Source organism: Puma concolor, chromosome C2 (genome assembly GCF_028749965.1).
Source record: "Puma concolor isolate L17-30 chromosome C2, mPumCon1.1.hap2, whole genome shotgun sequence".
In the NCBI taxonomy this organism is placed as follows: domain Eukaryota; kingdom Metazoa; phylum Chordata; class Mammalia; order Carnivora; family Felidae; genus Puma; species Puma concolor.
The window spans coordinates 110,088,714-110,114,125 of NC_141675.1; the positions used below are offsets into that span (position 1 = coordinate 110,088,714).

Sequence of the window (25,412 nt, forward strand, 5' to 3'; positions counted from 1 at the left end):
CTGTAAATATTTTTTTCAGCTTTTATAAACTAAAAAGCATCAAACTTAATACAATCCCTTGCTAAGACTCCTTTTCATTCCATTAACATTGATGGCACACATTCCTACGATAGAATTGAGAAAGCAAGGAATTTTTAGAAACCAGAAATATATTACTTTAATTTCAAATACTTATTCAAAATAAGTTTCTAAATAGAATTGCTGTGCCAGAATTCGCATGTATGAGCACAAATGTGCATTATACACAAATACACATAAGTTTTTAAAACGTATATATCCTATGGTAATGATTTTCAGTCTCTAAAAGATTAGTAGTTTTTTATTACTCAATTATTTTAACTTCTTATATCCAAATTATGATAAATTACATTTGAAATAGAAAGTTAGCCATAGTTCTTTCTAATTTCAAATTATAACTTATCTAAAAAATGGTTTAATTTGAAAGCACTATTCATGTAATTTACAGGTTTATATTCAGTGGGTTAATGATGGTATGTTCAACTGAGAGACAGTGTAGTTATATGAGCTCTGATTACTTATTAGTTAAGCATTTTTGAGCAAATATACTTTAAATTCTAACATATGATACTAAGCAGTCTTCATTTTTCTTACTCTTTCTAGTGATGCAGTTTCATATTAAATGACTATAGTCTTAGTGAAAATTTGAAATTAACATCATTTTACAGACAATCTGAACTTTATAAACAAATAAAGCTTTAATGTTTTCATTTAACTTCCACCACTTTTTAACAAGCTAAAAAAATACCTTTTGTCTTTAGCATCTGGAACTTTCACATACATAGCAATAGAAATAACAAAATTGCCATATTAATATAACTTAATTTTGCTGTTCTTAAGGCTTAGCAGCTTTTTATTTTTCTTCAAGGTTTGGCACTATAATAGTTTCTAAACGTTCTTGTTATGTTTTAAAAATCCGTAAATATCCAGGCATGTAATTTTGTTTTTTTAGATTTCTTAGTGTACCATTATACCTTATTGTGAGTTCTAGAAAATTAACTCTTTAAACAAGGGGTCAGTGACCTATGGCCTGCAGGCTTAATTCTACCCAACACCTACTTTTGTATGGACCATGAACAAAGGCAGTTGTCACATATTTTAATGCTTGAAAAAGAGTAAAAAACATAATATTTCATGAAAAGGGAACATTATGTGACATTCTTATTTCAGTGTCTACTAATGAAATGTTATTGGAACATAGCTACACTCACTTGTATACATATTTTCTGGGGCTGCTTTTGAGCTACAATGGCAGCTTTAAGTGGTCCTGACAAAGACCCACAAAGACTAAACATATTTACTTTGTGGGCCTTGCCAACCCTGCTTTAAACATTACTGTATGACTCTACATAACACAATACATATGTCTGGGGGACAAGACACAATACATTTCTCAGGAGATTCCTTTCAACCAATATCATTTTATTATTTTTTTCATTAATACATTTTTCTGTAAGCCCTGGTAAAAACCACTGGTCATTATTAATAAAACACTTCCCATGACATTCATTCCATATTTGGCAAAGTATTATCAAACTGGTCAAGTCGATCATTTACTTTTTTGAGGTGTACCTTTCTTTTCCACATCATTGAAGCCTTGAGAGTTTGGAATTCCTGTAATTCCCCACTCAAAATCAACTTAGATACTTAGTAACAATCAGCCATGACTCTGAATCTATAAAGGTCAGTCTAACGTTTACTTTATCATGTCTTGATAAAGCTGTTATGCCTGGTTTTTAGTTACAACATTTTGTAATGGAAGCAAAACACGGCAAACCAGATCAAGCTTAACTTATGGTCTTGACCCAGTTTAAATTCCAGCTTAAATACAGAAGAAAAAAAGAGCACAGATTTGGTAAATTAACCAAAAAATTGAATTCCTTGAAGGCAAACATTGCTAATAGGTGTTTAAATGATACAAAAGATTATCATCCTCTACTAATGATCTTAATGCTATCCAAGCTATTGAAAAAGCTACAAAAACATAATCTTCAGTAATTCACTGTTTGATGCCATAACTAAATAGATTACAGTCTGAGCATCTGCTCATGGTTCAAAAGTTACCTTTGAAATAAGATTTCCTAGCAGAAAATTCTGATTTTTTAATATCCTCTGGATCATTATCATAGGCCTTCTTAAAAGTGGGGGGGAGCTTTAAATGTCTTGAAAGGAATGTAGAATTTGTTACGATATCTAGCATGATCTGGTTATTACATTATGTGGCTATTAACAATAACCATTACTATATTTTATTTTGAGGACATTGCTGAAAATGCCAAAATGAAAGTACATACAGCATATTTATAGATTTTTATATTTAGCCAAGTATTATAATACTCTGTAAAGAAAAACTTAAAAAAATCACTGAGGAACATTAAAAACTGTATAACTAGGAACAGTGTTCAAATAATAGCTCTGATATCTGTCTCATAAGATAAAGCTACTGACTGAAAAATGAAATAAAGAAATATTCTATTATGTATTAAATACTAAACTTTTAACTAAATTCAACCTCTTTGCTATTGCTACCAAAGTTATTTAAACTGACAGTTTAGATTGTTTTTCTTTGGCCTGTAAAATGAATTGTAAGAAGCCAAATCACAGTAGCAAAACAAATAATGTCATACTCCTGAGAACCAAAAAGATTATTATCTCAAATACATGAACCTAAGAAGTAAGGTCTTCTCTCTAACATCAAAAACAACTGGTTTTACCAAAGGCAATCTTAGAATGGAAGGAGACTTAGAGGTCACCCAAGAAATGGGAATCGCCATGATAGCTCCCAGGTTACATGAGATCCCATGTCAATTCTAATAATACTAGGCTCATTATTAAAATTATTCTTATTTAAAAGAAAATCAAACTATAATTATTTTCAATAATATCATCTTCATAATTAGAGATGATGCCACCCATATTCAACCAGATTTTCTGGTAGGATTGGATCCTGATATCTCATTAATGGAACATCTGTGGACTGTGGCCGACTGGCAGGGGACAGCGGATGGAATTGCAGCCTGATATACAATGGTGTAGCAAATCATGAACAACTTTTGACCTCAGGCTCTAACTTCAAAATTGAATAAGCTGCCAAAAGATTAAGTCCTTTCTCCAAATCCAACCCAAATGTTCGGGATGACACTGCAATTCACAACATAAAATTTTCTTTATAGCTTTCTTCCCTCAAATATGGGAAGATGTTTTTCGTTTCCTTTTGCGATATTTAAGATACTCCCCAGCCCAACCCCTACCCATCAATGGAACCACACTACCAGAAGAGTTTTACCAGAGATCACCTTACATCATAAAAGATTATTAAATTAAAATGAATTTCCTGTGCTTACAAAAAACACAGCATTTGCAGTCACTTTAGGTGGCTTCAGCGCCAGGCACTTACCCAAGCCCTTGGTTTTGTGGAATCAGCTGTTCTCCATGTGCCTGGTTCTGCTGCATGTGACTGAGTGTTCAAATGCCTGGTGTTACCAAACTCTTTCAAAAAACATTCAACCCTTCAAATGAGAAAAGAGTTGCTCATTATGAAAAGCCTTTAAAAAGAGAGAGAGAGAGAAAACCTGGATTTTCGACAAGCAAATGCTTCCATGGTCTCAGAAGGTTTTGCAAGACTAATCATCACCAACATGAAACTTGAGCTCATCTTTTATAAACCTTTGTTTCCTTCCAACTACATCCCTTTCAATTTTCAATTCATTCCTTTATTCCTCTTCTCCCACCTGCTTTTGATCTTCTATTTTATGCTGCACAGAAGTCTTGAGTGGTTATGTGTGAAGTGAGCCATCGTCAGCCTGATGAGGGAAAGCCTGCTGGTCCAGAAAAAAAAAAAAAAAAAAGATCATAAAGTAAGAAACAAGGCCTGAGATTGCATTGGGAGTCAATCTGCACAGTTATCAATGTCCTGTTATGCACTGTGAAAGATGCCCGGCCCTTTCAATACTACATTTCATGTAGCGATGAAAATGGGATATGGAATATCATGGTGAAAACTGGTTTGATTGGGATAATAATGACTAAGAGGCTGTCAATGCAAAAAACCCAACAGGACCCAATTGTAAAGGAGTTAGACACTGAACCCGCTTCATAATCCTTGCTTTTGTTTAGGGACCTCCAAACAACACAGCCCACCAGCCTTTGGAGCCTTTGGACCCAGTTGGACGTCATCTAAGCCTTCCACCCCAGTAACTATTCTGATTTCTCATTGGAAAGGAAAGTGGGAAGCTGGGATTCAGGCACCATGGAAAGCTTTTCAAGATATTCTGACCAAAGCAAAGCTTTACTTTATGTACTACTGTGCTTAGGGATGACCATGTGGCAGATTGAAGCCCATTGTGTGGATTTATATTTCTCCGCCAGCTGTTTAATAATAATGGCTATCCTGAAAAAGCACGTTGCTTTATCAGTAATACCCTGGCATATATCTTTATAGAATTTTATCTTATTCAATTGGCTCAAGATACTTTAACAACATTTATGTTCTCAATTGCTTCTGTGACAGAGGCTAGTTGCCTATGGCTACTGTGAACTGAGATTAAAATCTAAGAGTTCAGCCTTTCAAGATTTCTAGTCCATTCCCTGAACCAAGTTCTTTCCCTAAATGGTAAGTGAACTTAAAGCTAACATAACTACTAAAAAATAATAGCTGGAGGCTATTCACATTGCCTTCTATGTCCTGTTTAGTGTTGAGAGAGAGTTGGTGCTTTTTATACCAAACAAATCAGGTTCATGTTTTTCAGAGAAGTGTCAGCTCCATAAACTTATAATTCTATTCTACTCATGAGTAAATATGAGATACATGAATCTACCAATTTTTTGAATACCATTAATATAAATTTCCCTATATATTCTTTTGGTTAAGAACTCTTATTAAAAACATAAAAACGATCCTAAGAAATCTCTTTCAGGGCTTCCTAATTATGCTGACAGGAACTGAAGCTTTTCTTCGCTGTGCAGAGGGTGTTTTCCTCTATAATGAAGTTTTTGAGCTAGATGTTTTCAAGCGATGTTTCAGGTTTTGCTTTGAATATGTGTCTGCCATGTTCTTTACCTTCTTGAAAGTTAAAGTGAACATGCAACAGGCTCAAGCATCAATTAATAAATTCTGTCATTTGCAGAAAAAAATCAGTAGCCTCTACGCTATGAGAAAATGAGCATTTCATAAATATTGAAACCACTACCCACATTCTCTATAAGTTGGTTAGCTAAAAAGACAGTAATTCCATTAGAGGCTTTCAGCAAGGAAAAGATAAAACAGTTGAGATAAAGTAACTGACATTATTTGTTATTATTTTGCCATTAAAATGTAGTGAACAGTAATGTCACACGTTCCACTAGCTTCTAAGAGAGAATTTTACCGGTTTGCTGAAAACTCTGAGCCCTTTATTAGGGGATTTCTTGTCGTACAAGCTATGCGACTTGGCTGAATATTTGATTAGTTGTACATGCAGCATATGCTTATATCAGGGAATAATTTTAGCTATATAAAATATTCATCAGTATTTGATAGCACCAGAAGTGGAAATCTGAGCAGTTATCCTGTCCAAAAAAAGGATTTACTTAATGTTTCATAATCAGAGGAAAGGCAACCAATGAATGCCCTTTAGTTCCTAGAGAAGGTTGAATTCAGACTGCAAAGGCACCCTGACCAGTAACCAACTATTCCCTCAAACTACATGGCTCACTCCCAACTTCTTTTAAAAGTCTTTTAACTAAACCCTCAATGACTAAACGGCTCAGGCTAGAAAATGAAAGTAAAAAGGCCTCCCTGTCTCATGGAGCTATAATAAAACATAGTTAATTAGTCAGTATGCCAGGATCTTGCTTACAGGAAAGTTCCGGCCTCTCTATCATTCAGTATAAGTATCTTTTCACTATATAATGGTGAGATTTTGGTTTTTTGTTACTAGAGTCAAACCTGGAATGATGAAGTTGACACTGACCATAAGTTTGTGTCACGGGCAAGGGATAAAGGTTGATTTCCACTGTCTCTCACAAAGTTATCTCTCCGTGATGGAATTTCTCCCCGGGTTCAGTCTTTGCCCTCTTCACATCGACATGCACACTTGCTTCCCAGATGATTCCATCTCATCCAGCTGTAAAGCACTTACCCTTTTCGAGCATACTGTATTATTAACTTACTTACAGGTCTTCTCCCTCCTGATGTATACCTGAATGTAATCCCTGTTGTGGATTCTCTTTGTTCCCTAATGTTTGCCTCATACCCAGGAGAATGAACGCCTAGTATATCAGTGGTACTCAATAATACATTTTGAATAAATGAATGAGCAAAGAAGGTGAAGGATTACAGAAAATGTCTATAACTCTTTCTTATAACTTGTAAGTGGGGAAATATGCTTCTTTCAAGGTAACAGGAAAAGATAAAGAAGACCCAGTTATATCATAGTATTCTATTAAAGCAAAGTTCCAGCTTCACACTAAAGAATTGTATTATAAAATAAATATAAGAACTTTATACCTCTATGCTTGAAGAAATTTTTACCATCCGAATGTTTAGCCTCAGATTTTTTTTTTTTTCAGGATTCCTTTTTGTTTTAAAATGGACCCAAACTCTGGGGCGCCTGGGTGGCTCAGTCGGTTAAGCGTCCGACTTCGGCTCAGGTCACGATCTCACAGTTCGTGAGTTCAAACCCCGCGTCGGGCTCTCTGCTGACAGCTCAGAGCCTGGAGCCTGCTTCATATTCTGTGTCTCCCCTCTCTCTCTGCCCCTTCCCTGCTTATGCTGTGTCTCTCTCTGTCTCAAAAATAAATAAACATTAAAAAAATAGGTTCTCAGTAAGGATTTCTTGAAGGAAAGCTAAGAAAGTCAAAATTAAAAGCGAATAAAAAATTTGTTTAAAAAAATAATAAAAAAATAATAAAATGGACCCAAACTCAATGATATAAAGGAACTCATAAATGTATATATGTTAAGTTTTTACTTTGATTGATATAATCAATTAATGCAGAAGCCAGAAAGTAGTTTTTGGTATTGTAGATTCTCCAACCAATTTACTGTTCATTTTTCTACTGTCAGGTGGGCATCTTGTAGCTCTACCCCCATGGGCTTCTCACTGCAGAGCTGAGTTGTAGGAGCAAAAGGTTTTTCAGGTACTTATAAAATGAGTTGTAAACCATGTACTCTTATACACAAATAAACTGGCCCTATGTCCTAGTGGGATTTCAGTCCACACTGAATTGTAGACAAATTATAAAAGCAGATTTAGCCACACTTGAAAGAGGGTCCACACAAGCTTTATACATAAGTGCAATTGATTTCCCAGTTCAACAAATAATTTTACCAAATGTTTCTAATCTCAAGAGTCTAAAACCTGAATAAATTAGCCTTACCTCTTGATCAGCATAAACTGTTAGTTGTTAAGTTAGCAAGTGGCAATAAGGTTTATATGTTATTGTATGGTAGGCATTGTTGCACCACAAAAGGGGAAAATGTTATTAAAGGAATTTGAATATATTACTTTAAGACCATCAGTGGAAATACTGATAGATTGTTGCTCTTATATCACATGATACTTAAAACCTCTGTTTTTTCAGGTATTTCTAGAAATTCCCCTATATGAAAGATTTACTGATATATTCTACATGCTTTCAATGAAGAATTCATGGTGATTACAGTATTTATAGGACTACAATTTCTTGCTAGTTATTTATTTACAGATGATCAATTCCAGGAACTAGCTTTATTAGGCATCTGATATTGAATACTTTCAAGAAAGCTTTTAAATCATCCCTACATTTATAAGGCATTTCCTTGTTTCTTGGATTACTTAAGCACTCTCATTTCTGGAAATACCTAATCAAAAGCATTAAATTTAAAACAATTGTAAATTGGAGTACTGAGGTCTACAGAAGTGCAATTACTGTATCAGTTCACCAGTATGGCCCTATTTGCCAATAAAAGCACTGAAATTGTGGTTCATATTTCCAGCAAATCTTTGTTGAAAGCCACAAACTGGATAATGGTAGGAAAAATTATTCTAATCATATCTCTATTGTCATAATAAGGCAGGCCCATTCCTTTTAAAACCAAAAAAAAAAAAAAAAAAAAAAAAAAAATCTAAGAACTTTCTAAGCTAGAAACCTAGGATTCCACAGTAGTCTCAATACACATTCCAGAATGGTGGGAGTTTGTCATGAACTCTTTGGTTAAATTGGCCATCATCTCTTTTAAAGAACAGGAAACAAAACTTCAAGGACTACAAAGACTGGAAGATAATTTAAGTTAAGTGATGTGAGCCCCCTGGTGAATGGGCATAGGACACATAGTGGCAGGAAGGAATCAATTGGAGAGCACAAAGCTTGCCTAAAGGCAAAAATGGGTACACATTTTCAGGATATTGTTGCCAACCAGGAATATATTCTACAACATTGTGAGAAATTCAAGTTTTTCAAGAAAAGAGCAGATCAAGGATTTTATTTGCAACCACCTGACTTTTACATGCTGCCTCATGTTTCTAAATCATTTTCACATATTTGGACTGGATTACACTTTGGAGCTACCAGTTTGCCACTTTGTCTAGAAGTCTGAAACATCAGTGGTATTTTCTTATTAGAAAAAAATGAGATAGTTTCCTGCTAAGATTTTGTTTAATATGTATTTATTCTTTGTGGGTTTTTGTTGTTGTTGTTGTTTGGTTGGGGTTTTTTTTGTTTGTTTTTGGGGTTTTTTGGGTTTTTTTGTTTGTTTGTTTTGTTTTGTTTTTTGAGAGAGAGGTAGGGGGAGAGACAGAGGGGGAGGGAGAAAGAGAATCTTAAGTGGGTTCCAAGTCCAGCACGGAGCCCAGCACAGAGCCCAACGCCAGGCTTGATCTCACAACCATGAGATCATGACCTGAGCTGAAAGAAATCAAGAGTAGGACACTTAACTGACTGTACCCAGGCACTCTGATCTTGTTCTTTTTAGATAGTACTGCCCAATTAGCTGGTAGTCACATTTGTCTGAGTCACAGAGTGAATTTTGTGCACCCGTTTATACATTCATTATACTAAATAACCATGAGAAACAACATCATGGTTTAACTTATATATTTTTATCATATAATAAAGTACATCTTGAAGGGGTAATATACTAAGTTCAGATGTACCATCTTGATATTAGTTTTACTATAATCACATCAAAGTGGATGGGTTATAACATCACCACTACTTTTTGACACATTCAGGAAGGTATTCAGTAGCATTATTCTAACAAAACTGAGAATAGAGACAAGGAACAAAATATTATTTAGTTTTTCAAACCTGTGGCTTTGACCTATAGAAACATATGCTATGGTGGTGCATGGGTGGCTCAGTCAGAGGAGTGTCTGTCTCTTGATTTCAGCTCAGGTCATGATCCCAGGGTCTTGGGATCAAGCCCTACATCAGGCTCTGTGTTGAGCATGGAGCCTGCTTAAGATTTTCTCTCTCACTCTGCCCCTCCGTTACTTGTGTGTGAGCTCTCTCTCTCAATAAAATAAAATAACATAAAATAAAATAAAATTAAATTAAATTAAATTTAAATTAAATTAAATTAAATTAAAATTAAAAAAGAAACATGTTATGGATGAAAATGCAATGTCTATGGAAAATTATTCACTCTCTGAATTTCTTCCTGAATGGCACAATATTAATCAATTTTTCTTCATCATCATCATCATTTTTAAAAAATGCATCTAACTCCTCTCCATGTAACCAACATTAAATATAGTCATAAGAGTATGTAGACAGAAAATGATGGAGAGAAATGAGGTGATAGAAGACAGAGATAGAGGGAAAGGGGGAGGCAGAGGGAGAGAGTTGTATGCTATTGGTTCTGTTTCTTTGCAGAACTCTGACTAATACAGCAAGCTGCTGTTTCTGCTAAATTCCATATGCCCTACTTAACAACTTTACAGATTTTTTTTCTTTTCAGTTTTTATTTGTCTCTGCCCAAAATGACGAAATTTATATTTATTCACAATAAGCCTTATCTTCTTAGAGTCAATTCATTATTCCTGGCTGAATGATTCTTTTGAAGGCCTGATTCTGGTATCCCATGTATTCACTGTCTGCCTATCTTTGCCTCAAATACAGAAGATAGAATCATATTTGCTTCATCAAGGTTAGTTTTTGAAGTCAGAACAATGTAAAAGTTAGTTGATTTTCTAAGGAAATGGTCTACACCAACCATAGTCAACATGCATGTTGGAGCGTTGTTACTGGTTGTTTTTTTTTTCCCCCAAGCATAAAAGCTACCTTACTAACTCTCTGAATCATACTAGACAAATTACAATGCTCAAATTGAATGACATGGTTTATTCTTACCTACCTTATTAAAGTTCCAGAAGACCAAGGACTTTGAATGAATAATCCCAAATCAGTGTTGAACTGAGCCCATGTACTCCAAGGGGATTTAGACCATCTGCTAATTCTGCTGGGCAAAGGCTTTCTTTTACATATGCTCAGGTTTGGAGAAGCAGAATCCAATTTGCTTCCAGCTCCTATCTTTTCATCCTACAGTTAAATATTTTGTTTATGTAAAATAAACTTTTGCAACCATTTTGCATTATTTGAAAGCCACTTTATTGCTTCCCCACAACAAACATAGATGGGTATATTAAGAAAACTAAAAAAGTATTTTGCAAACAGACAATTCTTTCTTACTATCTGGTGTCCTTTAAAAATTATTTCCTGAAGCATTTGTTAACCTTTACATAAACAGTTATTAGGTCAAACAATTTTCCATTTTGCCCAATAAATATTTTGGAAGGTGACTGTTATTACATTTTAAAATATGACAGAAATATATTGGTATTCTCATCTGACCACCCTTCCCATCCCCCCTACCCTTTTTCTGAACACAGGCATGTGTAGTAAGCCTTTCACAAACAAGGAATCCATTCAGGACTTAGGTACTTGGGCCATTTTCCACTCAACAGGTTTCCTATGCACTTGTAGGTGCCAAACAGCAACTCCTGTGTTCCTCCAAAAGAATTCTTAACAGAGAGGGGATTAAACTCTAAGTGGCTTCCTGATTTCACCATTTCTGCAATCCAGTGTTAAGTTGCTGAAAGATTACTTCATTTGTACCGTCAGGAGCCTAACAGGCTTTAGAAACTAGGTGAGTGATGTAATGATTGTGTGTGTGTGTGTGTGTGTGTGTGTGTGTGTGTGTGTGTGTGTGTATGAAATATTGGAGTAGTTAGCAATCTGTTACATTAAAAGCATATAAACATTTTTGAGCATCTCTTCATTTTTTGAAAATAACTTTTCTGTGATGTTCTAAATTTCAAATTAAAATGCAAAATGTGAGATAAAAATTACTGTAATTGCAATAATAGTCTGTAGAGTAAAAGAGAAAGAAAATTAGATGAATGCATGTATTTGCCCAATACTAATACTCAACTCCACTAGAAGCAAATATTTACTCATTATCTGAATATAAAAAGTAAAATGTTCTTAGGGTGGTAATGTACCTATAAATGTCCAATCTATAAATGCCAAAAGCCATATTGCAACAATGGCTCCACATACTCATATCCAATCAGATAAATATATCATCAAGAAGAAAAAGGAAACAGAACTCACATTGAATGGAAGACTCTCCAAATTATCAAACTTGAAATTATCAAACAGGAGCAAAATCATTAAAACTATTGCTTTTACAAACATAATCAGTCATCTGGAAAATGACTTTTATACAGATATAATAATTTCCTAAGAATAAATTGTGCAAAGTCCAATCAATGCTTTCAGGTTTGTGTAAACCATGCCTAGGGCCATCTTGGTAGAGATTTCTGGTCCTAACTATCATCCAGCATATTCTGTGCTCTCAGAAGCAGGGGCTGCTGAATAACCACATTTGAACTACATGATCATGCAAGGTTATTTGCGAAAAATGTATTTGACTTGGCCCCACAGTTGAGCTCTCACCTTAAAATCAAGAAGGTGCATTCTTGGAATAAACAACTTCAAAAGAGTCCAGTTTTAATTGCTACTTCAGTGAGACATCAAAATCCCATAGGAAAGAGTTGTTTTACTGATATTTATGCTAAGAAATTTTCCGTCTTTTCAAAGCTTGTATGCCTTCCCCAAGTTTTCAGAAATGCAGGCTAGAGAGATTAAGAAGGATCAGGAAGCAAATACTCCATGTAATCTGAAATTAAGGAATAAAATTAATATCTTTGATAGTTTAAGCCTATTTTTCAATTAATTTTATAGTGTGTAACTCCTTTATTAAAAGGGTAATATTCTGGCCAGGGATACATGTGGGTCTGTTTTTATCAATAGCCATGTATTTTGTTTAATGAGGACTGACCACAAGGTCTATTGTACTAGATACTTAGTTTAGAAAATCTTCTAAAGATCACATTTTTTTCCTGAAGCTCGCTATATTATTACATTTGTTTATTTTCAGTCATGGCTACAATAGGTGGTTTCCAACTACTTCTAAACTGACTTAAGGGATATTATAAGTAAGAGGAATAGATATAACAAAGCTATTATGAAAATTTCAAAGGATAAGAGTCAAACAGTCAAAGATGAATGTAGTTTAAGCCTCTATAAAGGAGCACTGAGTAAAATATGAATAGTATCTTCAACAGCAACTTTGTAGAAAATGAAGAACACGTTCTTTTTTATACTGTTTCTTATCACTGCTTCTAAGAAACATTTGAGAAGAAAAAGTGATAGGAATTTTTTCTTTCCTGTAAATCTCTCAATGGCCTTCTGAGAATTTTCCTTTCTCGCAAATCTTAGCTCTCACTTTCTACAGAAGTCATCCCTGTGCCAGTTGTTTTTAATTGCCTTCCTAATATCTGTTCACTCCATCTCCCCTTCTAATAGAATGCAAATTAATTTTGTGGGTAATGTTTTGGCTTAAAAATACTTAGCTTTCCACAGTCCCACAAATCAGAGAGGGACTTGAGATGCGGTTCTGGGCAAAGAATATATTGTATAAATGGCAGTTAAGTATTGGGCTTTTCAGAGTGTTACTGTCTTCATGAAAAAAAATGGGCAAACCCATTCAACATATCTTTTGCTCTTTGCTTTTTCCCTTTCTTCCTTCCTAGGATTGAAAAGTGATGTCTAGAAAGACAATCTCTTTGTTGTAAATATGAGAACAGCCTTGCATTAAGGATGACAATGCTGAAAGCCAGGGGGAGTCTGGACCTCAGTATCCTCATGTTAACATAACAGTCCTGGAATGAGATGAGATGAGATGAGATGAGATGAGATGAGATGAGATGAGATGAGATAAGATAAGATAAGATAAGATAAGATAAGATAAGATAAGATTACATTTTAACTGCCTTCTGTGACACAGTTGAATACAACCTTCAGTCTCAGACTTCCTTTATGTATGTACTTCAGCCCCATCTGGTTTAGCTGCTCCTCCTTGTTTCCAAGGCATCCCCTACAATCCCAAACACAATCTTCTCTCCTTCACTGCATCATAAATTTCAGGAAGAGAGAGATCATTTCAAACTTTCAAGCACATGTCCCCAGAAACTTGCTCATGTCTATATAGCATGTAGTAGGCACCCGATACATTTATTAAACGGGGGAATAATAAATTATCAAATAAGTATAATACCCACTTCTCTCTACATCTACTTCTAACTATCATATCTATACAACTAGGGTTTTTTTTTAAACCTAGATATTGCAATAGCTTCCTCCTCACTTAAAAGCCCTTCCATAGCTTCCCATTACCCTTAGAATAAAACACAAATAACTTCCACATTCTGGGAAACCTGGAACTGCTCTGACTGCATGTCCTCTCATCTTCGTCATGACATTTTAGCCACACTGGCTTTCCATTGGTTGATGAAACATTCCAAGCTCGTTCTTACCTTAAGATCTCTATGCCAGATGTTACTTTTTCACAGATTTTCACACACTGACTCCTTCTTGCCTTTCAGATTGCAGCTTAGATCACCTCCTCAGAGAGGTCACAGCTGACAGCTCAATCTAGAGGAACTCATCAGGCACTCCATCCCATAACCCTCTTGTGCAGCTGTGGAGAAAATTCTTTTATTGCTGCAAACTTATGGTCTTCTGAGAGAACATTTTACTGGAATTTGGCAGCTCGGCTAAAACATTATCTTTACAAGGTAATTTAGGACTGAAAAAATAACAAGAACTCCAGAGAGCTTTATGTCTCCAGAGGTAATGTGTTTACATTTCAAGGGGAGATGAGACCAGGACCATGGACATGTTCCAAAAGGAGGACCCAGGATCCTTCCCATTACTTTTCCAAGGAAACTCTCTCAAAAGGGGAGGAAATACAGCTGCCTCTCCCTCATGTATAAATGTCCAGGTTCATTTGGGGGGGGGGGGGTGGAGGGGGGAGCCTCACCTACAATACAGACACCTTTGTGTTGAGTGACAACTGGCTCTCACTGCATTGTCCCAGAAGGAAGACACTGCAACACAAGGGAACAAGGACATTATTATTTGCTGTAAATAAATAATGATAAATCTGTCTCCTCCAGAAACCTCTTGTTGGCATTCAAGAGAATATTAATAAATATATCATTATAAGTCAAACGTCTACTAACTACGGTGGTCCACAAGTCTTTGCTATGTTTATAACTAGTGCCTAAAAGATCTCCTAGTATGGGATCAATAAACACCAGTTGGGTAAATAAATGAATCAATCACTAAAATGACCATTATTTTAAGAACTAGATTGTGTAGCTTTCTAGTGAAAACCAGAAGGGAGATTAAAAATTGTAGAAAAATGGATGTTCATTTCAGGTGACCTCTTAGAGAACAGCATATGTAATATATATTTGAAATCTAAGGTTTTTATAAATGCTTGTAATGAACACATTTTGTTTTTTTAGTGGGCTGATTTCTTTATATTAGCTACTCCCTGTGTAGTTGACAAGGTTTTTATTTTTATGTAACATTGAATAATTTATCTGTATCCCTGCCCAGCTGCAGAGCAATTGAATCGGGCAAGACCAAGACTTCTCTCAAAAAAGCAGTTTCAGTTCTTCCCAGAGGTCTGAACAAGAACACAATTAAATCCTCAGAGTTCTGCACATACATTAACAGGAAAACTTTACAGCGTACTTCAGTAATTCTCCATCTCTGTCATACGATCACCGATGATAATTTGAGGAGGATTATACCTTAATGGCATTTCAGGATGAGTTCCTGTCAAAACACACTCTACAGAGCCTACAGATTAGACCTGTGAAGCATCATGTCTACTCAGATATTGAAACACATCTTCAAAAAATAATCATGTTAATTTTGATAGAGTTGATATTGAACTTTTACTTCTGATAATATTTGTAGTATTTGCTCACACTAATCATCTCATTGTAGAAATAAAACAAATACACTGACATCATAAATATTGGGTAAATGGGGTGCCTGGGTGGCTCAGTTGGTTAAGCTTCCAGCTTCTGCTGGGGTCATGACCTCATGGTTTGTGAGTTCAAGCCCTCTGTTGGGCTCTGTGCTGACAGATGGGAGTCTGGAGCCTGCTTCGGATTCTGTGTCTCCTCTCTCTGCCTCTCTCCCACTCATTCTCTGTTCTCTCTGTTCTCTCTCTCAAAAATAAGTAAACATTAAAAAAAATTAAAAATAAATAAATATTGGGTAAATATAATTATTAAAGTTCCTCCAAATGGGATTGGACGTTGTAACACCCAATGCCTTTGGAAGGGTAACATTTGGGTAAGCAAGAATTAAGAATTTAATATTGTGTACTTGTGTCCCTAGCATAATCCATAGAACAGAGTACCCTGATTGACAGTACGAACCTCAAGTCTTTTCAGCACATATATTCCTACAGTAAAGAAGGGTACATACCAATCTATTAACATTATTTCTAAATATATCTAAATACCTTTTCTCTGGGTTTTCTTAAAATCATCTGATTTCCCAAATAGCATTTCACCTGAGAAGAGGATGGGTTGATACCCCAGTATCAGTATTTCCAACCATTTATCAATTCAAAATAAATTAATTCATGAGGCTCTTATAGTTTGGTAGACATGAACTAGTCCTCCAGAGGCTAATACTTAGAGAGAAATAAAAAATCAAATTCTTAAATGAACAAAAATGAGAAATAAGATTTGGAGCAATGATGACACTAAAAATATCACTATATTATACATTATATACCTTTGCTATTATGCTGTATACAAAATAATATTGAAAGGGTGATGCTCTTGCTAATTCCTAATCCTTGCAAAGAATATGTTTATGAAGGACTGAGGTGAAGGCCAGACAATTTGCAGGGCTCAGTGCAAAATGAAAACATTGACCCCTTGTTCAAAAGCAGGGGAAAAGCTTTTTCTGTTCTTCTATAGTCTCTCAAACTATCCTGGTAATTTTTATTTGCATTGAAGGTACTGCTTCCTTGGGAATGAGGATACCTGCCGGGCAAGTGCAGACCTTCACAAGTGTCCTGTCCACACCCATTCCTAAGCCCATGCTGTGAACAAAAGGCAGCAGAAGTCACTGGGTGGAGGCTAGGAAGTGGCCGGGCATGCAATCAGAGGAAATAAGGAGGTGACAGGAGGCAGAACCCTATGTGAGTAGAAGATCCAACACATCAGTGAATACTTCCATCATCCCATCAGGATGAGTTTTGACTACAGAAAACAAATTTAAAGATAAAACTATTAAGAATTTCAAGATGACCACATTGTATCAAACCTTAAGCATGGGACCCTTTATGAATGCCCTGTTCACACGCTCAGGAACCTGGCCCTTCCTAAAGCAGTAAACAGTCTCCTATTCTCCTACTCTGGTCCTGGCTCTGGCTTAATTTGCCTCAACTATTTCTTTTTTTTTTTTTTTTTCTTTTTTCTTTTCTTTCTTTTTCTTTTTGTTTTTATTTAACATAAAGTGTAATATTAGTTTCAGATGTATACAATTTAGTGATTCAACACTTCCATACAGAACCTAGTGCTCATCACAACAAGTGCATTCCTTAATCTCCATCACCTATGTAACCTCCTCCCCCCACCTCCCCTCTGTAAACATCAGCTTGTTCTTTATAGCGAAGACAAAGACTTACATTTCTTGGACTCAGTTCTAGTATTTTCAAGGTGAGAGTACAATAGATCATCATTAGTAGGTATTATATAATCAATGAAGATTAAAATGTTTTTAAATATGTAGAGAAAGAATTTTAAAGATGAAAAGAATCTTAAATTATGTAGCCCAACCCTTTCATCTGACACAGAGAAAACCAAGGCCCCAAGGGGCTAAATACTCAATGTCACCACCAGCTGGTTAGCACCAGGGCAAGGAATAGAACCCACCCCATCTCTCTCCTGACCTGTACCTCCTTTAGAAGAGTCAAACAAGACAAAGAAAGAGAAATTTCATTTCACCAATAGTTTATACTTTTAAGGAATATATGTCAAAAGGGGTCTAGTGGAAGCTGCCTTGATTGGACACATCAGTAAAAGTTTAAAACATTATTTAGTACCACAAAGCCATATAGGGTGGATCATATTACTTGTCCTCCAATGAATAAGGAGGTGACATACTGATGAAAATTTCTTCAGGCTTTATTTGACATATTTTGCCTTTATTGATTTTACTCCATAAACCCCTGAAAGATGTGTGCTTGTTCCTCCAAAATTTTAGGTTCCTGCTCCTTTCACCACATGACCCTTAGTCTTCTGTTAGCTATCTTTCCGTGCTACTCATGGTCAACATGGCTATCTGATTTAATTTAACTTTTAAGTAATTAACATTTCTGCTTCCATGAGGCAGGAATTTGGAACAATGAAAATTGAGAAACCATCTTTCTCCTTAGACAAGTATGAATAAAACAAGGTAAGCCAAAAAGGAACCTCAGATAGCCGGATAAAAGAAAGGGAGATACTCCATCCTCTCCCTGAAACTCAGAGAATGAGAATGGTGAATAAGTCCCAATAAGTTATTTTTTTTTAGAGAAATGTACAAATTATGTAATGCACTCAGTATGTTTCTTAGTCTGGGATCAACATAAAGCCAAATTCTTTTATTATGAGTCCACTCAAGCTTACAGTGTTTATAACACAGTAATAATCTCTAGTAATAAATAGTATTCTATAATCATTATCACCGTTAGGTAAAGAAATACTATAGCAAGTGTTACAAGTTTGAAAGACACTGATGTCTTCCTAAAAATATTTCCTTACTTCAGGACTAGAAAAAGCATACACTACTAAGCTAAGTGGCCTTGGAAGGAGGGCCCTGAGGATATTGTAGCTTTGATATGATGTTTTGTGTTATATAAAATGTGACCTCATGTCACTGAAGAACTTGGCTGACAGCATTCTTCCCACTGGCATCCTATACTGGATACTATCTCTTAGGCAGAAAAGAAGTAGACAGCAGCAACTTTCTTCTATCAAAAAGCACTTAGAGTTGAACTAGAAATACAGACCATATATAGGAGATAGCTGAAGTGTCAGTATATCCTGTTCTGCTTGGCTCTGGTCTCTACTTAGAGCTGTGTCACTGCTTAGATCTAGATCAATTGAGTTTTGTTTATACTGGCAGGGAAAAATTCTCCATCATATGTTTTATCGAATCCTAACAGAAACACCTGGAGCACAAAAGCAAAAGCAGATTTACTACTAACTCACACTGACCTGAAACGTTGTTATCAATTCTGACTTCAGTTAACACATAGTCCCTGGTGTTGTTCTCTGGGACAGTTCCCACGCCCTCTAGAATTTAGTATTTTTTACATGAATGCCTATATGAGGGCAGAGTACTCAGGCAGCCTGCGCTTCGAAAGGCTCAAAATGCAAAAGGCACAGTAAAATAAATCAGTTGGACTACTTAGTGGTAAATGCCTCATTTTCTTGTTGTGTTTACCCTTCTGACCCAACAGAACAGTAATGTATATTCTCTCCCTGCATTCTTAATAAGGTTATTTACACTGCATATCCAATGAGTTTGTGCCCTGTGCAATAAATTCTCAGTTCTGAAATGTGTGTAAGAGTGTAGACATCATTATTGGAAGAATTAACCTTGTAAATGAGGAGCACCCTTATTGAAGCTCTGAATTTTGATTATTCAAGAGTGACACTGGAATACAGGCAGTTTTCTGCAGAATTATGATCAGACTTGCAAATAGCCACTGACTGTGAATAAGCAACAATATCTTGGCAAGAAGTGAAAAAATCTGACTTCATTTAAAAAATATCTCCGTGTTGGTTTGTGACTTTCAATGCCAACAGGGGAAAGAAATATTATGAGTATCTTTGAGCCATAGAATTAAAGGCTTATTTATCAGTAGTGATCTGTATTTTGAACTGGTTGGACTGAGCAAAGCTAGAAAGAGGAAATGTAGGCAAAATAGAACTTTTTTAAGCCACACTGCCTGTGGCTCAAAGCCCCCAGAACACCCCAGATATTCTACTATGTCTCAGCCTCCACTCAACCATACTGTGCAACTTCAACAGCCATAGTTAAGACATACCTGGATACACTAACATTTTATCAACATCCTGGAGGCTATAGAAATCTAAGGGTATGATGAAGCTACGAAGTTATAATTCAAAAACAAGTAACTACAGATCAAGAAAAAACAAATATTGTCTCATTTCCATAAAAACCTAAAATAGATCATTTGACTTCAATTCATTCCAGTTTTCTAACCAAGGAAAGATGTTGAGGATTAACATGAGATTTGGAGATTCTTCTTCCTTCTCTCTCCTCTAATTCATGATAGCTGTCTCCTCTTCCTTAAACCTTGAAGAGGCATGAGGGGAGGATATTTCAGAGTCTATAATTGAAAATAATGTTCAAGAGTTATTAGCTTGAAAGCAAAAGCTTATCCATTTAATGTCATTCCAGCACATGTATAAGACCCAACTACAGGCCTGAGCGTCAGGTTGTAGATAGAGGGAGAATTTCCCTCTCTTCCATGTGAATATTTACAAACTTTATAGCATCCGTGATAATAACTATTAAATCCACTGCCAATTGTGGTATAGGTGGAGTAACATGGGAGTACTTACTTGTGAAAATTGTACAGCTAAGATCTGTGCATTTCAATATGTTTAACTTCTCTCTCTCTCTCTCTCTCATACACACACACACACACACACACACACACACACACACACCTGTAAATAACAATAATGATCAAGTAAGTTTGAGGAGTGGGTGAAAGTAAAAATAAATAAGAAAGGCTGAATACTGATGACTTTTTAAGCTGGGAGATGGGTTCATAGGAGTTCATTACACTATTCTATTTTATTTGTGTATGTTTTGAAGCATCTCATAATAAAACCTTAAAAAATGCTAATTGTTTCAGTTTTATCACCAACCCACAACCACCCTTATCACTATGTGGATCATGATCAAAATCCACTCACGTGTTTGACATTTAACAATGCAGGTGGAAGATATCATATCATTGAAGGAAATAGCTTGATATTTTTTAATTTCTGGATCTTTGCTTAAGTAAAGATAAGAAATTAAAGAAGCTTGTTAATAATCATTAAATATTATTATATTGCCTCAGCAAGTCAGGGATACTAAATGAACAACTCTACATAGTTAGGGCCTTAGTGGTCTGCAGGTTGTATGTATTTCCTTACACTAACTTCAATGGACTGAGTACATTTAGATTTATCAAAGTCCCCTCACCACTGACTTAGTCTTTATTTACTCTACTATTTCCAACATTCTCAGATTTAAAACACTGGTATGTATTTGTAGCATCACACAGTATTTGTAGCATCACACAGCATCTCATTTAAAGTACCAAAACATAGATATTGAAGTCTTTCTAAAAATGTTTACTTGATGGTCACACATTGGTATCATTGCAAGCAAAAATAAAACTGCTTTAATGCAGGCATGTTTTCATATTATACAAGAAAGGATAAGTGTTCAATAAATGTCTATGGAATGAATGAATGAATGATAGAAGAGAGATACTTAAGTTAGTAAAAGAATTTTATAATGTGCTTCAAGCACATAAATAATGAAAAACACTAAATACTTAAACAACAAAGAAAAAGAACATTTGTAAAGATTTTAAAAATTAAGGTCACTAGAAAGCATTTTTGGAGTTATTGTGGGCCAAGAAATGCCACAATATATTGAGGCTTTAAAAAATTATATATAATACTTTCTACATTTAAAAGGACAATTGGTTTAAGAGCTGCTAAGAGAAGCGATCAAATCTCTAGGGAAAAAAATTGTCTTTGTCTATAACACATTTATTATAGGGATAACTTTAGTTTGTTAAGTTTGGTTAAAATTGTTTTCAAAAGCTCTAAACTTCAAAACCTAAAATGAAACAAAAAGGTTTATGGAGCCTAAATTACCCAAATAATTACTTCTTATTATTTTTACCTTCACTTTTTGTCACCCCTTTACTACAGCTTGTGTGTCAAATTTTGAATAGCAACAATGTGAGAACTCAAATAATCCCAACTGCTCTTTTTTTTTAATCTTTATTTATTTTTGAGAGACAGAGACAGAGACAGAGTGCAAGTGGGGGAAGAACAGAAAGAGGGAGACACAGAATCCAAAGCAGGCTTCAGGCTCCAAGCTGTTAGCACAGAGCCCAATGTGGGGCTCGAACTCACAAACTGTGAGATCATGACCTGAGCTGAAGTTGGCTGCTTAACTGACTGAGCCACCCAGGTGCCCCCCAACTGCTCTTAAACAAGGGACTACGTCAAATCTGTACTAACCATGTACACAACAGTTTTCCTTTCATAACAAAGAGTAGCAGGTCACTAGATGTCATCATCAAAGGACAAACTTAATAGGTAAAAATTTAGGCAAAAACACCTGGTTCTGGTCCTGTCATGACTCATGGCACCTAGATCCCCAGTACCTCATTCAAAGAGCAATAGACATAGTTAATGCGTCAAAGCTCTCTTCCTAGGAACAAGACAAAAGAAGTGCCTACAGCCTTTTTAATTTATTATGTGAAGATAACCTGTCAATCAAATGGAGCGAGTGCCCATAATATGCAAAACATTCAGAAAAAAATCAGAACATAAGCTTCCTCATGTCACAGAGACACTTAGCTTTGCCCCAGCAAAATCGCAAAATTGTGCAGGCCTGTCAAATGTTACTATGCGGGGACATAAAAACATCAATAATAACTGCATCTAGAAATTTGATTTCAGCAGTCTTTTGAGATCTATATATATAGATCATACATATATATATATATGGATCACTGCATAGCTCATTACAGAGGAAGTGTAGCATAGCTGACATGGCATGCAGACTGACCATATAACCCCAATTTTCTCTCACTAGCAACTTTTTGATGCTTTCTTCCTCCAGGGCTATAGTTTGTTTTCTTCTTAGAGTCAGCTTAACAATGAAATGTAATGGAAATTTTGCCCTAAAAAATGTTTAGTCATGGGTTCGGTTGGTTAGAAAACAGCTAATGATGTCAAGGTCACAGGCTCTTCCTGATATGAGATCCATGTAGGAAGAAAAGTATCCCACACCTGAGATCAGCTCCTGCTTGGGATCAGTAATCTCCTGCTGGACTATCATAGGCAAAAGGGGGACTGGTTCAAAGAGTGGGGAGGGTCCACATCCTACCAGCAGAGAGGACAACCAGTCTCATCATTCTTACTTTTTTTTTAATGTTTATTGATTTTGTGAGAGAGAGATAATGCACATGAGCTGGGGAGGAGCAGAGAGAGGGAGAGAGAATCCGATGCAGGCTCCATGCTGTCAGCACAGAGCCCAACATGCGGATCGATCTCAAGAAATGTGAGATCATGACCTGAGCCGAAATCCAGCATTACACCCTTAACCACCTGAACAGCGTAGGCACCCCTTATGTTTACATTCGTAGGTATGAGCTGCTAAATTAGGTTGAGAGATAAGAACAGGGGTGTTGCAACATGTCTGCCCTTGAGCTCCACACACCCCAAGAAAGACATATAAAAAAGATAAATAATAAATGATAGAGTACAGCATTTTTAAGACCAAGTGAATAGTGTGGCCAGTTAAGTGTGGACAGAGAGAAGTAATGGAAAGATTGCATTCTGTCATATAGTCAGGGGAAACTTCTGGAGGAGGTGACCTTGGTGCTAGCCTTTCAGAACATGGAGAAATAGCAGATGGGTTTTCAGTAGCAGGGGGCCCCCTGATTCATCCTTATAGCGAAGCTAGGTCTGGGGGGAAAAAAAAACAACACATCTCAGGCTTTTCAGTGTGCATAGCAGGAAGTCAACTCCTGTTTTTATTCCAGTATTATAAGCCTGTGGCTCATCCCCTGGTTAGCAATAGGGAATGCAGGAGGCTGTGTTCAGGAAAAAAAAAAATTCATATCTAAAAACCTGCTGAGAAAAGTGCACATCAAGGAAAACCATTGAAGACATCCACTCCTGAAGGCTTTCTAAGCTCTATCCTTGGATCAAGTTAGAGCTTTATAAAGCTACATGTCATGACTACCTTCACTGAGTTATGCTTTAATATTAAACTCTCTGAGTAGAAGAGTGACTACCAAGGGGCTGAAGGGTGAAAAAACTGGGGAGTTGTTGGTCAAAGGGTACAGACCTTAAGTTATAAGATGAATAAGTTTTGGAGATCTAATGTACAGCATGGTAACTGTAGTTAATAATACTGTATTACATACTTGAAATGTGCTGTAAGAGTAGATCTTAACTGTTTTTAACACACTAAAAAAAGGTAACTAAGTGAGGTGATGGATGTGTTAATTAACTTGACTGAGGTGATTGTTTCATAATATATGTGTGTGTGTATATATGTGTATATATATGTACATATACATATATATACATACATATATATATCGAACCATCACATCATACACCTTTGTGTATACAATTTTTATCTGTCAATTTTACCTCAATAAAGCTGAAAAAATAAATAAAATTAAACTCTCTGGCTTGGCAAAAATATACCAAAAAAAATAATAATCCCATATCCTTTGATAAAGTAATTCCAATTCAGGCAATTATTTATATAAATAATCTTTTTTCAGTGTGTTCATATGTATATGTAATCATTCATATTGCAGGTTTTGTTTCTTTTTTGTAATTGTGAAAGACTGGGAAGGGACATGATGCATATTGGCAGGGAAAGGTTAGCTAAATTAAAGTGCCTCCACATGATAAATACTATGCATCCCTTAAACACACACACACACACACACACACACACACACACACACACAGTATGGGGCTCCTGGGTGGCTCAGTCAGTTAAGCAGCTGATTCTTGATTTCTGCTCAGGTCATAATCTCAAGATCGTCAGTTCAAGCTCCGTATCAGACTTCACACTCCGCACAGAGCCTGCTTCGGATCCTCTGTCTCCCTCTTTCTGCCCATACCCTGCTCTCTCTCTCTCTCTCTCTCTCTCTCAAAAATAAATAAACATTAAGTCTTAAAGAAAAAAAAAAGGCACAGTATGAGTATGCCTACATACACTGACCTGGAACTAGCAAACCAAAACCTGATACCCAAATGAAGAGAGGCTGGCTAGTCACACAAAGATCTAGCATTAAAATGTGCCAGGTCTGGGTGACAACTAAAGCAAAACACCTCAGGCCAGATGTACTGTTCTAAGAAGGCTACCAATGACTGAAGTGAGATGATGAGGAAGGGGAGAAGATAAGGATTGAGATCTGAGCGTGAAGTAGATCACGTACAGCCTGAAGGTCATGGTAGAGAGTGACATTGTGCCTTAAATCTAATGAGAAGCAGTAGAATATTTTAAGCAAATGCCCAGGTTAGTATTTTAAACATTTTTATTTTTATTTTTATTTTATATATTTCTTTTTTTTTAGGAACAGATAGAGAGTGCAAGCAGGGGAGAGGGGCAAAGGGACAGAGAGAGAATCTTAAGGAGAATCTTAAGCAGTCTCCATGTCTGCTTCAACACAGGGTTTGATCCCATGACCCTGGGATTGTGACCAGAGCTGAATTCAGGAGTCAGCTGCTCAACTCACTGAGCCAACCAACCAGGCAACCCTAGGTTTGTATTTTAAAATGGTCACTCTACCCTCAGTATGGAAGATGAATTGTGTTGGGGTAACAGCAGAGTGGAGTACAGGATAGGTGGCCATTGCAATAGACCGTGCAAGAGATTTTGAGTGGTAGCAGTGCAAATGCAGTAAATGGTTTTGGGAAACATTCCAGAGATAAGATGCCCGTTTCTTCTTCCTTGTCATAGCTCTTATTTTTCTTTATTTTTAATGTAGTGGTATTGTTGTAAACTTCAAACTTATTGTTCCACCTTGCATCTTTTTGGAAAGCAGGTGGGGCATAGATACAAAGTTCTAAATAAAAGAGTGTGTGTGTGTGTGTGTGTGTGTGTGTGTGTGCGCACGCGCACCCACATGTGAAGGTATGAGCTAAGCAGCAACCACTTGAATATGCATGTGGAAGGAGCAAAAACCAAGAATCCAACAGACC

At 36.1% G+C, this 25,412-nt stretch overlaps 1 protein-coding gene across 1 annotated transcript in view; it reads right to left on the bottom strand.

Moving 5' to 3' along the window:
• Positions 1-25,412, bottom strand: part of ZPLD1 (zona pellucida like domain containing 1) — a 139,236-nt gene that overhangs the window by 63,864 nt on the left and 49,960 nt on the right. The window contains exons 2-7 of the mRNA XM_086675545.1: positions 14,366-14,432; positions 13,860-14,023; positions 11,938-12,160; positions 10,334-10,518; positions 3,750-3,836; positions 3,416-3,527 (exon numbers count right to left, since the gene is read on the bottom strand). The gene's annotated coding sequence lies outside the window, so the exon portion shown is untranslated. The remainder of the gene's footprint in view (positions 1-3,415; positions 3,528-3,749; positions 3,837-10,333; positions 10,519-11,937; positions 12,161-13,859; positions 14,024-14,365; positions 14,433-25,412) is intronic.